Raw genomic sequence first — 15557 nt, forward strand, 5'->3', positions numbered from 1 at the left:
CTAGAAGCTCCGCAACTGGAAACTCCACAGCTAAAAACTCCACAACTTGAGACTTTGCAACTAGAAACTCGGCAACCAGAAACTCCACAACTAGAAACTCCACACATAGAAACTCCACAGCTAGAAACTCCACAAATTGAGACTTCGCATTTAGAAACACGGCAACTAGAAACTCACCAACTAGAAACTTCGCAACTAGAAACTCCACAAGTAGAAACTCCACAACTTGAAACACCACAACTAGCTGCTCCACAACTACAAATTCCACAACTAGAAACTCCACAACTAGAAACTCCACAACTAGAAACTCCACAACTAGAGACTCCACAATTAGTGACTCCACAACAAAAACTCCGCAACTAGACACTCCACAACTAGGACCTCCACAACTAGAAACTCCACAACTAGGAACTCCACAACTAAAGACTCCACAACTAGAAACTCCACGGATAGAAGCACCACAACTTGAGACTTCGCATTTAGAAACACGGACAACTATAAACTCACCAACTAGAAACTCCGCAACTAGAAACTCCACAACTAGAAACTCCACAACTTGAAACACCACAACTAGATACTCCACAACTACAAATTTTACAACTAGACACTCCACAACTAAAAACTACACAACTAGAGACTCCACAATCAGAGACTCCACAACAAAAACTCCGCAACTAGAAACCCGACAACTAGAAACTCCATAACTAGAAACTCCACACCTATCAATTCCGCATCTTGAAACTCCACAACTAGAAACTTCACAACTAGAAACTCCACAACTAGAAACTCCACAACTACAAACTCCGCAACTACAAACTCCACAACTAGAAACTCCACGTCTTGAAACTCCTCAACTAGACACTCCGCAACTAGAAACTCCACAACTAGGAACTCCACAACTAAAGACTCAACAACTAGAAACTCCACAGATAGAAGCACCACAACTTGAGACTTCGCATTCAGAAACACGGCAACTAGAAACTCTCTAACTAGAAACTCCGCAACTAGAAACTCCACAACTAGAAAATCCACAACAACAACTCCGCAACTAAAAACCCGACAACTAGAAACTCCATAACTGGAAACTCCACACCTATCAATTCCGCATCTTGAAACTCCACAACTAGAAACTTCACAACTACAAACTCCACAACTAGAAACTCTGCAACTAGAAACTCCGCAACTAGAAACTCCACAGCTACAAAGTCCGCAACTAGAAACTCTGCAACTAGAAACTCCGCAACTAGAAACTCAACAGCTAGAAAATTCACAAATAGAAACTCTGAAACTAGAAACTCCACAACTAGAGACTCCACTACTAGGGACTCCACAACAAAAACTCCGCAACTACAAACCCGACAACTAGAATTTCCACAACTAGAAACTCCACAACTAGGAACTCCTCAACTAGACACTCCGCAACTAGAAACTCCACAACTAGGAACTCCACAACTAAAGACTCCACAACTAGAAACTCCACAGATAGAAGCACCACAACTTGAGACTTCGCATTTAGAAACACGGCAACTAGAAATTCACCAACTAGAAACTCCACAACTAGAAACTCCACAACTAGAAACTCCACAACTTGAAACACCACAACTAGATACTCCACAACTACAAATTTTACAACTAGAAACTCTACAACTAGAAACTCCACAACTAGAGACTCCACAATTAGAGACTCCATAACAAAAACTCCGCAACTAGAAACCCGACAACTAGAAACCCCATAACTAGAAACTCCACACCTATCAATTCCGCATCTTGAAACTCCACAACTAGAAACTTCACAACTAGAAACTCCACAACTAGGAACTCCACAACTAGAAACACCGCAACTACAAACTCCACAACTAGAAACTCCACGACTTGAAACTCCTCAACTAGACACTCCACAGCTAGAAACTCCACAACTAGGAACTCCACAACTAAAGACTCCACAACTAGAAACTCCACAGATAGAAGCACCACAACTTGAGACTTCGCATTTAGAAACACGGCAACTAGAAACTCTCCAACTAGAAACTCCGCAACTAGAAACTCCTTAACTAGAAAATCCACAACTTGAAACACCACAACTAGATACTCCACAACTACAAATTCCACAACTAGAAACTCCAAAACTAGAAACTCCACAACTAGAGACTCCACAATTAGAGACTCCACAACAACAACTCCGCAACTAGAAACCCGACAACTAGAAACTCCATAACTAGAAATTCCACACCAATCAATTCCGCATCTTGAAACTCCACAACTAGAAACTTCACAACTACAAACTCCACAACTAGAAACTCTACAACTAGAAACTCCGCAACTAGAAACTCCACAGCTAGAAACTCCACGACTAGAAACTCCTCAACTAGACACTCCACAACTAGAAACTCCACAACTAGGAACTCCACAACTAAAGACTCCACAACTAGAAACTCCACAGATAGAAGCACCACAACTTGAGACTTCGCATTTAGAAACACGGCAACTAGAAACTCACCAACTAGAAACTCCGCAACTAGAAACTCCACAACTAGAAACTCCACAACTTGAAACACCACAACTAGATACTGCACAACTACAAATTCCAAAACTAGAAACTCCACAACTAGAAACTTCACAACTAGAAACTCCACAACTAGAAACTCCACAACTAGAAACTCCGCAACTACAAACTCCACAACTAAAACTCTACGACTAGAAACTCTGCAACTAGAAACTCTGCAACTAGAAACTCCACAACTTGGGACTCCACAACAAAAACTCCGCATCTACAAACCCGACAACTAGAAACTCCACAACAAGAAAATCCACAAATAGAAACTCCACAACTTTAAACACCACAACTAGATGCTTCACAACTACCGACTCCACAACTAGAAACTCTGCAACTAGAAACTCCACAACTAGAGACTCCACAACTAGGGACTCCACAACAAAAACTCCACATCTACAAACCCGACAACTAGAAACTCCACAACTAGAAACTCCACAACTAGGAACTCCTCAACTAGACACTCCACAACTAGAAACTCCACAACTAGGAACTCCACAACTTTCTGTGTTTGATCATTACGCGATATTGCTATTCCGTAAAATTTCTATACTTTCTGTACCTTTCTGTATTACAAAGGTGTTTATGCTGTACTAAACGTTTAAATGCATAATCTCATTTTGACTCTCTGTATGCTATTGTTATTGCTTGATGTAATTCAAACTGCAATTTTTACAATATTGCTCATGTATATTTACGTATGATCTTACAAGCCCATTTTGTACTGTTAACGTCGTATGCTGCCAATTGTAAAGGGTCTTCAGGGACCAAGTCAAGCTGCCTCGAGCAGCTTTTATCCCTGAAGCCCATCCAGAATTTCTCTGGTGAAATAAACTTTGACTTTGACTTAAAGACTCCACAACTAGAAACTCCACGGATAGAAGCACCACAACTTGAGACTTCGCATTTAGAAACACGGACAACTATAAACTCACCAACTAGAAACTCCGCAACTAGAAACTCCACAACTAGAAACTCCACAACTTGAAACACCACAACTAGATACTCCACAACTACAAATTTTACAACTAGACACTCCACAACTAAAAACTACACAACTAGAGACTCCACAATCAGAGACTCCACAACAAAAACTCCGCAACTAGAAACCCGACAACTAGAAACTCCATAACTAGAAACTCCACACCTATCAATTCCGCATCTTGAAACTCCACAACTAGAAACTTCACAACTAGAAACTCCACAACTAGAAACTCCACAACTACAAACTCCGCAACTACAAACTCCACAACTAGAAACTCCACGTCTTGAAACTCCTCAACTAGACACTCCGCAACTAGAAACTCCACAACTAGGAACTCCACAACTAAAGACTCAACAACTAGAAACTCCACAGATAGAAGCACCACAACTTGAGACTTCGCATTCAGAAACACGGCAACTAGAAACTCTCTAACTAGAAACTCCGCAACTAGAAACTCCACAACTAGAAAATCCACAACAACAACTCCGCAACTAAAAACCCGACAACTAGAAACTCCATAACTGGAAACTCCACACCTATCAATTCCGCATCTTGAAACTCCACAACTAGAAACTTCACAACTACAAACTCCACAACTAGAAACTCTGCAACTAGAAACTCCGCAACTAGAAACTCCACAGCTACAAAGTCCGCAACTAGAAACTCTGCAACTAGAAACTCCGCAACTAGAAACTCAACAGCTAGAAAATTCACAAATAGAAACTCTGAAACTAGAAACTCCACAACTAGAGACTCCACTACTAGGGACTCCACAACAAAAACTCCGCAACTACAAACCCGACAACTAGAATTTCCACAACTAGAAACTCCACAACTAGGAACTCCTCAACTAGACACTCCGCAACTAGAAACTCCACAACTAGGAACTCCACAACTAAAGACTCCACAACTAGAAACTCCACAGATAGAAGCACCACAACTTGAGACTTCGCATTTAGAAACACGGCAACTAGAAATTCACCAACTAGAAACTCCACAACTAGAAACTCCACAACTAGAAACTCCACAACTTGAAACACCACAACTAGATACTCCACAACTACAAATTTTACAACTAGAAACTCTACAACTAGAAACTCCACAACTAGAGACTCCACAATTAGAGACTCCATAACAAAAACTCCGCAACTAGAAACCCGACAACTAGAAACCCCATAACTAGAAACTCCACACCTATCAATTCCGCATCTTGAAACTCCACAACTAGAAACTTCACAACTAGAAACTCCACAACTAGGAACTCCACAACTAGAAACACCGCAACTACAAACTCCACAACTAGAAACTCCACGACTTGAAACTCCTCAACTAGACACTCCACAGCTAGAAACTCCACAACTAGGAACTCCACAACTAAAGACTCCACAACTAGAAACTCCACAGATAGAAGCACCACAACTTGAGACTTCGCATTTAGAAACACGGCAACTAGAAACTCTCCAACTAGAAACTCCGCAACTAGAAACTCCTTAACTAGAAAATCCACAACTTGAAACACCACAACTAGATACTCCACAACTACAAATTCCACAACTAGAAACTCCAAAACTAGAAACTCCACAACTAGAGACTCCACAATTAGAGACTCCACAACAACAACTCCGCAACTAGAAACCCGACAACTAGAAACTCCATAACTAGAAATTCCACACCAATCAATTCCGCATCTTGAAACTCCACAACTAGAAACTTCACAACTACAAACTCCACAACTAGAAACTCTACAACTAGAAACTCCGCAACTAGAAACTCCACAGCTAGAAACTCCACGACTAGAAACTCCTCAACTAGACACTCCACAACTAGAAACTCCACAACTAGGAACTCCACAACTAAAGACTCCACAACTAGAAACTCCACAGATAGAAGCACCACAACTTGAGACTTCGCATTTAGAAACACGGCAACTAGAAACTCACCAACTAGAAACTCCGCAACTAGAAACTCCACAACTAGAAACTCCACAACTTGAAACACCACAACTAGATACTGCACAACTACAAATTCCAAAACTAGAAACTCCACAACTAGAAACTTCACAACTAGAAACTCCACAACTAGAAACTCCACAACTAGAAACTCCGCAACTACAAACTCCACAACTAAAACTCTACGACTAGAAACTCTGCAACTAGAAACTCTGCAACTAGAAACTCCACAACTTGGGACTCCACAACAAAAACTCCGCATCTACAAACCCGACAACTAGAAACTCCACAACAAGAAAATCCACAAATAGAAACTCCACAACTTTAAACACCACAACTAGATGCTTCACAACTACCGACTCCACAACTAGAAACTCTGCAACTAGAAACTCCACAACTAGAGACTCCACAACTAGGGACTCCACAACAAAAACTCCACATCTACAAACCCGACAACTAGAAACTCCACAACTAGAAACTCCACAACTAGGAACTCCTCAACTAGACACTCCACAACTAGAAACTCCACAACTAGGAACTCCACAACTAAAGACTCCACAACTAGAAACTCCACAGATAGAAGCACCACAACTTGAGACTTCGCTTTTAGAAACACGGCAACTAGAAACTCCGCAACTACAAACTCCACAACTACAAACTCCACGACTAGAAACTCTGCAACTAGAAACTCCGCAACTAGAAACTCCACAACTAGGGACTCCACAACAAAAACTCCGCATCTACAAACCCGACAACTAGAAACTCCACAACTAGAAAATCCACAAATAGAAACTCCACAACTTGAAACACCACAACTAGATGCTCCACAACTACAGACTCCACAACTAGAAACTCTGCAACTAGAAACTTCACAACTAGAGACTCCACAACTAGGGACTCCAAAACAAAAACTCCGCATCTACAAACCCAACAACTAGAAACTCCACAACTAGAAACTCCACAACTAGAAACTCCACAACTAGGAACTCCTCAACTAGACACTCCACAACTAGAAACTCCACAACTAGGAACTTTACAACTAAAGACTCCACAACTAGAAACTCCACAGATAGAAGCACCACAACTTGAGACTTCGCATTTAGAAACACGGCAACTAGAAACTCACCAACTAGAAACTCCACAACAAAAACTCCGCAACTACAAACCCGAAAACTAGAAACTCCACAACTAGATGCTCCACACCTTTCAATTCCGCAGCTTGAAACTCCACAACTAGAAACTCCACAACTAGAAACTCAACAACTAGAAACTCCGCACTTACAAACTTCACAAACAGAAATTCCACAACTAGAAACTCTGCCACTAGAAACTCTGTAACTAGAAACTCCACAGCTAGAAAGTTCGCAACTAGAAACTCTGCAACTAGAAACTCCACAGCTAGAAAATCCACAAAGAGAAACTCCACAGCTAGAAACTTCACAACTACAGACTCCGCAAATAGAAAACTCCGCAACTAGAAACTCCACAACTAGTACTCCACAACTAGAAACTCTGCAACTAGAAACTCCGCAACTAGAAGTTCTACAGCTAGAAACTCCACAACTATAAACTCCACAACTAGAAACTTCGGAACTAGAGACTCCCCAACTAGAGCCTGCACAACTAGAGACTCTGCAACTAGAAACTCCACAGCTAGAAACTCCGCAACTAGAAACTCCACAACTAGAGACTCCGCAACTAGAAAACTCCGCAACTAAAAACTCCACAACTAGAAACTCAAACACTAGAAACTCCACGACTAGAAACTCCTCAACTAGACACTCCACAACTAGAAACTCCGCAACTAGAAACTCCACTGCTAGAAACTCCACAACTATAAACTCCACAACTAGAAACTTCAGAACTAGAGACTCCACAACTAGAGCCTGCACAACTAGAGACTCGGCAACTAGAAACTCCACAGCTAGAAACTCCACAACTAGAAAATCCACAACTATGGACTCCGCAACTAGAAACTCCACAACTTGAAGCTCTGCAACACGAAACTCTGCAACTAGAAAATCCACAACTATAAACTCAAGTAGAAACTTCCCGACTAGAAACTACACAACTAGAAGCTCCGCAACTAGAAACTCCGCAACTAGAAAATCCGCAAATAGAAACTTCACAACTACAAACTCCACAACAGGAAACTCCACAACTAAAAACTCCACAACTAGAAACTCCGTGACTAGAGATTCCATAAGTAGAAACTCCACAGCTATAATTTCAGCATCTAGAAATGCCACAACTAGAAACTCCACAACTAGGAACTCTGCAACTAGAAAATCTACAACTAGAAACTCGAAAACTAAATCTCCAACTAGAAACTCAACACCTAGAAACTCCGAAACCAGAAACTCCACAACTAGACACTCCAAAACTAGAAACTCCACAACTAGGAACTCCAGAACTAGAGACTCTACAGATAGAAAATCCACAAATAGAAACTCCACAACTAGAAACTCCACAACTAGAAACTCTGCAACTAGAAACTCCGCAACTAGAAACTCCCCAGCTAGAAACTCCACAACTATAAACTCCACAGCTGGAAACTCCACAACGAGAGACTCCATAACTAAAAACTCCACAACTAGAAACTTCACAACTGCAGGCTCCACAACTACAGACTCCACAACTAGAAACTCCGCAACTAGAAACTCTGCAACTAGAAACTTCATAACTAGAGACTCCACAACCAGGGACTCCACATCAAAAACTCCGCAACTAGAAACCCGACAACTAGAAACTCCACAACTAGAAACTCCACACCTATCAATTCCGCATCTTGAAACTCCACAACTAGAAACTCCACAACTAGAAACTCCACAACTAGAAAGTCTGCAGCTAGAAACTCCGCAACTAGAAACTCCACAGCTAGAAATTCCGCAACTAGAAACTCTGCAACTAGAAACTCCACAGCTAGAAAATCCACAAATAGAAACTCCACAACTAGAAACTCCACAACTACCGACTCCGCAACTAGAAAACTCCGCAACTAGAAACTCCACAACTAGAAACTCCACAACTAGAAACTCTGCAACTGGAAACTCCGCAAATAGAAACTCCACAGCTAGAAACTCCACAACTAGAAACTCCACGACTAGAAACTCCGCAACTAGAAACCCGACAACTACAAACTCTAAAACTACGAACTCCCAACTAGAAACTCCACAACTAGAAACTCCACAACTTGACACTTCGCAACTAGAAACTCCACAACTAGAGACTCCACAACTACAAACTCCACAACTAGAAACTCCACAGCTAGAAGCTCCGCAACTGGAAACTCCACAGCTAAAAACTCCACAACTTGAGACTTTGCAACTAGAAACTCGGCAACCAGAAACTCCACAACCAGAAACTCCACAACTAGAAACTCCACAGCTAGAAACTCCACAATTTGAGACTTCGCATTTAGAAACACGGCAACTAGAAACTCACCAACTAGAAACTCCGCAACTAGAAACTCCACAACTAGAAACTCCACAACTTGAAACACCACAACTAGCTGCTCCACAACTACAAATTCCACAACTAGAAACTCCACAACTAGAAACTCCACAACTAGAAACTCCACAACTAGAGACTCCACAATTAGAGACTCCACAACAAAAACTCCGCAACTAGAAACTCCATAACTAGAAACTCCACACCTACCAATTCCGCATCTTGAAACTCCACAACTAGAAACTTCACAACTAGAAACTCCACAACTAGACACTCCACAACTAGAAACTCCGCAACTACAAACTCCACAACTAGAAACTCCACGACTAGAAACTCCTCAACTAGACACTCCACAACTAGAAACTCCACAACTAGGAACTCCACAACTAAAGACTCCACAACTAGAAACTCCACGGATAGAAGCACCACAACTTGAGACTTCGCATTTAGAAACACGGCAACTAAAAACTCACCAACTAGAAACTCCGCAACTAGAAACTCCACAACTAGAAACTCCACAACTTGAAACACCACAACTAGATACTCCACAACTACAAATTTTACAACTAGAAACTCCACACCTAAAAACTCCACAACTAAAAACTACACAACTAGAGACTCCACAATTAGAGACTCCACAACAAAAACTCCGCAACTAGAAACCCGACAACTAGAAACTCCACAACTAGAAACTCCACACATATCAATTCCGCGTCTTGAAACTCCACAACTAGAAACTCCACAACTAGAAACTCCACAACTAGAAACTCCACAACTAGAAACTCCACAACTAGAAACTCCACAACTAGAAAGTCTGCAGCTAGAAACTCCGCAACTAGAAACTCCACAGCTAGAAATTCCGCAACTAGAAACTCTGCAACTAGAAACTCCACAGCTAGAAAATCCACAAATAGAAACTCCACAACTAGAAACTCCACAACTACCGACTCCGCAACTAGAAAACTCCGCAACTAGAAACTCCGCAACTAGAAACTCCACAACTAGAAACTCTGCAACTAGAAACTCCGCAAATAGAAACTCCACAGCTAGAAACTCCACAACTAGAAACTCCACGACTAGAAACTCCGCAACTAGAAACTAGACAACTACAAACTCTAAAACTACGAATTCCCAACTAGAAACTCCACAACTAGAAACTCCACAACTTGACACTTCGCAACTAGAAACTCCTTAACTAGAAACTCCACAACTAGAGACTCCACAACTACAAACTCCACAACTAGAAACTCCACAGCTAGAAGCTCCCCAACTCGAAACTCCACAGCTAAAAACTCCACAACTTGAGACTTTGCAACTAGAAACTCCACGACTAGAAACTCCAGAACTAGAAACTCCACAACTAGGAACTCCAGAACTAAAGACTCCACAACTAGAAACTCCACGGATAGAAGCACCACAACTTGAGACTTCGCATTTAGAAACACGGCAACTGAAAACTCACCAATTAGAAACTCCGCAACTAGAAACTCCACAACTAGAAACTCCACAACTTGAAACACCACAACTAGATACTCCACAACTACAAATTTTACAACTAGAAACTCCACAACTAAAAACTCCACAACTAAAAATTACACAACTAGAGACTCCACAATTAGAGACTCCACAACAAACACTCCGCAACTAGAAACCCGACAACTAGAAACTCCATAACTAGAAACTCCACACCTATCAATTCCGCATCTTGAAACTCCACAACTAGAAACTTCACAACTAGAAACTCCACAACTAGAAACTCCACAACTAGAAACTCCGCAACTACAAACTCCACAACTAGAAACTCCACGACTTGAAACTCCTCAACTAGACACTCCGCAACTAGAAACTCCACAACTAGGAACTCCACAACTAAAGACTCAACAACTAGAAACTCCACAGATAGAAGCACCACAACTTCAGACTTCGCATTCAGAAACACGGCAACTAGAAACTTTCCAACTAGAAACTCCGCAACTAGAAATTCCACAACTAGAAAATCCACAACAACAACTCCGCAACTAGAAACCCGACAACTAGAAACTCCATAACTAGAAACTCCACACCTATCAATTCCGCATCTTGAAACTCCACAACTAGAAACTTCACAACTACAAACTCCACAACTAGAAGCTCTGCAACTAGAAACTCCGCAACTAGAAACTCCACAGCTACAAAGTCCGCAACTAGAAACTCTGCAACTAGAAACTCCGCAACTAGAAACTCAACAGCTAGAAAATCCACAAATAGAAACTCTGAAACTAGAAACTCCACAGCTAGAGACTCCACAACTAGGGACTCTGCAACTAGAAAATCTACAACTAGAAACTCGAAAACTAAAACTCCAACTAGAAACTCAACATCTAGAAACTCCGAAACCAGAAACTCCACAACTAGACACTCCAAAACTAGAAACTCCACAACTAGGAACTCCAGAACTAGAGACTCTACAGATAGAAAATCCACAAATAGTAACTCCACAACTAGAAACTCCACAACTAGAAACTCTGCAACTAGAAACTCCGCAACTAGAAACTCCACAGCTAGAAACTCCACAACTATAAACTCCACAGCTGGAAACTCCACAACTTTAGACTTTGCAACTAGAAACTCGGCAACTAGAAACTTCGCAACTAGAAACTCCACAACGAGAGACTCCATAACTAAAAACTCCACAACTAGAAACTTCACAACTGCAGGCTCCACAACTACAGACTCCACAACTAGAAACTCCGCAACTAGAAACTCTGCAACTAGAAACTTCATAACTAGAGACTCCACAACCAGGGACTCCACATCAAAAACTCCGCAACTAGAAACCCGACAACTAGAAACTCCACAACTAGAAACTCCACACCTATCAATTCCGCATCTTGAAACTCCACAACTAGAAACTCCACAACTAGAAACTCCACAACTAGAAACTCCACAACTAGAAAGTCTGCAGCTAGAAACTCCGCAACTAGAAACTCCACAGCTAGAAATTCCGCAACTAGAAACTCTGCAACTAGAAACTCCACAGCTAGAAAATCCACAAATAGAAACTCCACAACTAGAAACTCCACAACTACCGACTCCGCAACTAGAAACTCCACAACTAGAAACTCCACAACTAGAAACTCTGCAACTGGAAACTCCGCAAATAGAAACTCTACAGCTAGAAACTCCACAACTAGAAACTCCACGACTAGAAACTCCGCAACTAGAAACCCGACAACTACAAACTCTAAAACTACGAATTCCCAACTAGAAACTCCACAACTAGAAACTCCACAACTTGACACTTCGCAACTAGAAACTCCACAACTAGAGACTCCACAACTACAAACTCCACAACTAGAAACTCCACAGCTAGAAGCTCCGCAACTGGAAACTCCACAGCTAAAAACTCCACAACTTGAGACTTTGCAACTAGAAACTCGGCAACCAGAAACTCCACAACCAGAAACTCCACAACTAGAAACTCCACAGCTAGAAACTCCACAATTTGAAACACCACAACTAGCTGCTCCACAACTACAAATTCCACAACTAGAAACTCCACAACTAGAAACTCCACAACTAGAAACTCCACAACTAGAGACTCCACAATTAGAGACTCCACAACAAAAACTCCGCAACTAGAAACTCCATAACTAGAAACTCCACACCTACCAATTCCGCATCTTGAAACTCCACAACTAGAAACTTCACAACTAGAAACTCCACAACTAGACACTCCACAACTAGAAACTCCGCAACTACAAACTCCACAACTAGAAACTCCACGACTAGAAACTCCTCAACTAGACACTCCACAACTAGAAACTCCACAACTAGGAACTCCACAACTAAAGACTCCACAACTAGAAACTCCACGGATAGAAGCACCACAACTTGAGACTTCGCATTTAGAAACACGGCAACTAAAAACTAACCAACTAGAAACTCCGCAACTAGAAACTCCACAACTAGAAACTCCACAACTTGAAACACCACAACTAGATACTCCACAACTACAAATTTTACAACTAGAAACTCCACAACTAAAAACTCCACAACTAAAAACTACACAACTAGAGACTCCACAATTAGAGACTCCACAACAAAAACTCCGCAACTAGAAACCCGACAACTAGAAACTCCACAACTAGAAACTCCACACATATCAATTCCGCGTCTTGAAACTCCACAACTAGAAACTCCACAACTAGAAACTCCACAACTAGAAACTCCACAACTAGAAACTCCACAACTAGAAACTCCACAACTAGAAACTCCACAACTAGAAACTCCACAACTAGAAAGTCTGCAGCTAGAAACTCCGCAACTAGAAACTCCACAGCTAGAAATTCCGCAACTAGAAACTCTGCAACTAGAAACTCCACAGCTAGAAAATCCACAAATAGAAACTCCACAACTAGAAACTCCACAACTACCGACTCCGCAACTAGAAAACTCCGCAACTAGAAACTCTGCAACTAGAAACTCCACAACTAGAAACTCTGCAACTAGAAACTCCGCAAATAGAAACTCCACAGCTAGAAACTCCACAACTAGAAACTCCACGACTAGAAACTCCGCAACTAGAAACTAGACAACTACAAACTCTAAAACTACGAATTCCCAACTAGAAACTCCACAACTAGAAACTCGACAACTTGACACTTCGCAACTAGAAACTCCTTAACTAGAAACTCCACAACTAGAGACTCCACAACTACAAACTCCACAACTAGAAACTCCACAGCTAGAAGCTCCCCAACTGGAAACTCCACAGCTAAAAACTCCCCAACTTGAGACTTTGCAACTAGAAACTCCACGACTAGAAACTCCAGAACTAGAAACTCTGCAACTAGAAATTCCACAACTAGGGACTCCACAACCTGGGACTCCACAACAAAAACTCCGCAACTACAAACTCCACAACTAGAAACTCCACAACTAGAAACTCCACAACTAGGAACTCCTCAACTAGACACTCCACAACTAGAAACTCCACAACTAGGAACTCCACAACTAAAGACTTCACAACTAGAAACTCCACAGATAGAAGCACCACAACTTGATACTTCGCATTTAGAAACACGGCAACTAGAAACTCACCAACTAGAAACTCCGCAACTAGAAACTCCACAACTAGAAACTCCACAACTTGAAACACCACAACTAGATACTCCACAACTACAAATTCCACAACTAGAAACTCCACAACTAGAAACTCCACAACTAGAAACTCCACAACTAGAGACTCCACAATTAGAGACTCCCCAACAAAAACTCCGCAACTAGAAACCCGAACTAGAAACTCCATAACTAGAAACTCCACACCTATCAATTCCGCATCTTGAAACTCCACAACTAGAAACTTCACAACTAGAAACTCCACAACTAGAAACTCCGCAACTACAAACTCCACAACTAGAAACTCCACAACTAGAAACTCCACGACTTGAAACTCCTCAACTAGACACTCCGCAACTAGAAACTCCACAACTAGGAACTCCACAACTAAAGACTCAACAACTAGAAACTCCACAGATAGAAGCACCACAACTTCAGACTTCGCATTCAGAAACACGGCAACTAGAAACTTTCCAACTAGAAACTCCGCAACTAGAAATTCCACAACTAGAAAATCCACAACAACAACTCCGCAACTAGAAACCCGACAACTAGAAACTCCATAACTAGAAACTCCACACCTATCAATTCCGCATCTTGAAACTCCACAACTAGAAACTTCACAACTACAAACTCCACAACTAGAAGCTCTGCAACTAGAAACTCCGCAACTAGAAACTCCACAGCTACAAAGTCCGCAACTAGAAACTCTGCAACTAGAAACTCCGCAACTAGAAACTCAACAGCTAGAAAATCCACAAATAGAAACTCTGAAACTAGAAACTCCACAGCTAGAGACTCCACAACTAGGGACTCTGCAACTAGAAAATCTACAACTAGAAACTCGAAAACTAAAACTCCAACTAGAAACTCAACATCTAGAAACTCCGAAACCAGAAACTCCACAACTAGACACTCCAAAACTAGAAACTCCACAACTAGGAACTCCAGAACTAGAGACTCTACAGATAGAAAATCCACAAATAGTAACTCCACAACTAGAAACTCCACAACTAGAAACTCTGCAACTAGAAACTCCGCAACTAGAAACTCCACAGCTAGAAACTCCACAACTATAAACTCCACAGCTGGAAACTCCACAACTTTAGACTTTGCATCTAGAAACTCGGCAACTAGAAACTTCGCAACTAGAAACTCCACAACGAGAGACTCCATAACTAAAAACTCCACAACTAGAAACTTCACAACTGCAGGCTCCACAACTACAGACTCCACAACTAGAAACTCCGCAACTAGAAACTCTGCAACTAGAAACTTCATAACTAGAGACTCCACAACCAGGGACTCCACATCAAAAACTCCGCAACTAGAAACCCGACAACTAGAAACTCCACAACTAGAAACTCCACACCTATCAATTCCGCATCTTGAAACTCCACAACTAGAAACTCCACAACTAGAAACTCCACAACTAGAAACTCCACAACTAGAAAGTCTGCAGCTAGAAACTCCGCAACTAGAAACTCCACAGCTAGAAATTCCGCAACTAGAAACTCTGCAA

This window comes from Rhipicephalus microplus, chromosome 8 (genome assembly GCF_043290135.1).
Source record: "Rhipicephalus microplus isolate Deutch F79 chromosome 8, USDA_Rmic, whole genome shotgun sequence".
Lineage (NCBI taxonomy): Eukaryota > Metazoa > Arthropoda > Arachnida > Ixodida > Ixodidae > Rhipicephalus > Rhipicephalus microplus.